We start from the raw sequence: 2,500 nt of genomic DNA, 5'->3' as shown, positions 1-2,500 counted from the left end.
CTGGGCTCAGCTCGGCGTCGTCGGGGTCCAGCAGGGTGTGACTGGAGTGTTCCGGACTCAGCTTGAAGCCGTACGGGTCGAAGGAAGACTGGTTCCCCGCTTCGTAGTCCAGCTGGAAGCTGGGCTGGGGGGACGCGTCCAGAGAGTTCTGGGGCGAGGTCGGGTTCTGGGGCGAGGTCGGGTTCTGGGGCGAGGTCGGGTTCCCGGCCTCGTCTTCAGAGTCACTCGCCCAGTCGGCGGCCCGCATGGACCCTACGGCTCCCGGCTCCTCATCCGCCACCGGGACCGGTTCAGACGGACTTGGAGTCAGACCTGGTGGGGAAACGAAGAGGGGGGAGTCAAGGCCCCGAGCGCCAGCCAGTCTCCACACCCGAACCATACCGAACCATACCGTTTACAGCTTCACTACACCAGAGTAGAACCTCAGTCCTGCCCCCCCCCCCCTCAACAATTAACCAGAATTAACCAACGTGAGAAACGAGCTCCACCAGGTCTACAAGACATATCAAGGTACCTTGCTGTGGTTGAGCGGTGGCCGGGGCGGCGGCCCCCCCAGATGGGGCGGCGGCCCCCCCAGCCAGGGTGGCGGCCCCCCCAGCCAGGGCGGCGGCCCCCCCAGCCAGGGAGGCCAGGCTGTGCTCCTCGATGTCAGACGGGGGGGAGATGGCACCAAGGTCCAACTCGTAGCCATTTGGGTCTGATTCTACAGAATACTGGCCCTGAGACCTCCAGCCCTGGACCAGCTCCGGGCCCAGCTCCCCCGACGAGCTCTGGATGGGTTTGAAGCCGTGGGGGTCGTCGGCCGCCGCGGCGTCCAGGTCCTCCCGGCTGTAGCTGATCTCGATGTCGCTGTCTTCGTCGGGGAACTCCGACTCGAAGCACTGGGTTCCCGTCGACGCTTTGTTTTCGGCGCAGGACAAACTGGTGTCGGCCTCGTCTGCGGCGTTCCCCGGCCCTGCCCCCGGCCCCTCCCCCGGCTCCGCCGCCGGAAACAACACGTCTGCTGCAAAGGGGTCGCTGCCTTTGAACGGGTCTGAAGCGAATCCACCTGGAGACACAGCGGTTACTTCCTGGACTGCAGGGACTCACCGACACCAGAACGTCGACTATGAACAGTCAACTCACCGGACGAGTCGGTCTTCGGGAACAAGTCTTCGTTGAACAGGTCGTCTGCAAACCCAAGAACCATTCAACTGGTGAGACATTCTGGACAACGAGTTGCTGGACAGTTGAGACGAGCTCCAGAGTCAAACCGTCGGTCACGTCCAGTCCGATAGTAAGACATTGAAATGTGAGCTAATGGGAAGGTTCCGTCACGTCTTTCACCGGGACGTTCTATAAAACCACTGGTTGATTTGATCCCGGATCCCAGGTGCCAGGTCCCAGGTCCTAGGTCCCAGGTCCCAAGTCCTAGGTCCCAAGTCCCAGGTCCTAGGTCCTAGGTCCCAGGTCCTAGGTCCCAAGTCCCAGATCCCAGGTCCTAGGTCCCAAGTCCCAGATCCCAGGTCCCAGGTCCAAGGTCCCAGGTCCGAGGTCCCAAGTCCCAGGTCCTACATCCCAGGTCCCAGGTCCAAGGTCCCAGGTCCTATGTCCCAAGTCCCAGGTCCTACATCCCAGGTCCCAGGTCCTAGGTCCTAGGTCCCAGGTCCCAGGTCCTAGGTCCCAAGTCCCAGGTCCCAGGTCCTCGGTCCCAAGTCCCAGGTCCTACATCCCAGGTCCCAGGTCCAAGGTCCCAGGTCCTAGGTCCCAAGTCCCAGGTCCCGGGTCCCGGGTCCCAGCTCCCAGGTCCCAGGTCCCGGGTCCCAGGTCCCAGGTCCTATGTCCCAGGTCCTAGGTCCTAGGTCCCAGGTCCCGGGTCCCAGGTCCCTGCAGGTCCCACAGCCGATCCCAGAGCTGCTGGTCTACGTACGGTCACTCTGGACGTGAGCGAACGGGTCGGCCTGGTAGAAGTCCAGCTGGTCGGCGGGGCCGGTCCCCTCTGGACCCGCCTCCCGGTCCCGGTCCTCCTCCTCTGGCTCGTCCTCGATGTCCGATCTGTCCATCTGTGGACAGACGTGACGCCACAATGGGACGGACGGTCCCGGAGACGGTTTGTGTGTAGGACAGAACCAGGGCCGGTACCTTGGTGGAGCTGGTCCCACTGTCGTCCTCCTCCCTGGTCCCCGCCAGGTTGTTGCAGAAAGACGAGGCGTTGGCGTCCTGGAGACGGACGAGACAAAACGTCAGCTGACGTCCTTCACCAGCGGCTTCAGGTCGGAGGACGAGCCGATCGGTTCTGAAGGACACTTCAGGAGACTCGAGGACTCAAACTACGACATCCTGTCGTCTTCGTTACAAAGAGTTCTACAACTGAACTGAACCCAGACTAAAGACAGAGACTGCGCTACACACACAGCTGTTGTTGTTGTTGTTGTTGTTGTTGTTTACCAGGATGAGGTCAGCATAAGCCGGCAGCGACTGGCTCCGCCCCCAAGGCCTCATGGGAAGAGGGTCGTCCTCC

The sequence above is a fragment of the Blennius ocellaris genome, assembly GCF_963422515.1.
Source record: "Blennius ocellaris genome assembly, contig: SCAFFOLD_229, whole genome shotgun sequence".
NCBI lineage: Eukaryota > Metazoa > Chordata > Actinopteri > Blenniiformes > Blenniidae > Blennius > Blennius ocellaris.
Note: the sequence above shows the minus strand (reverse complement) of the source record.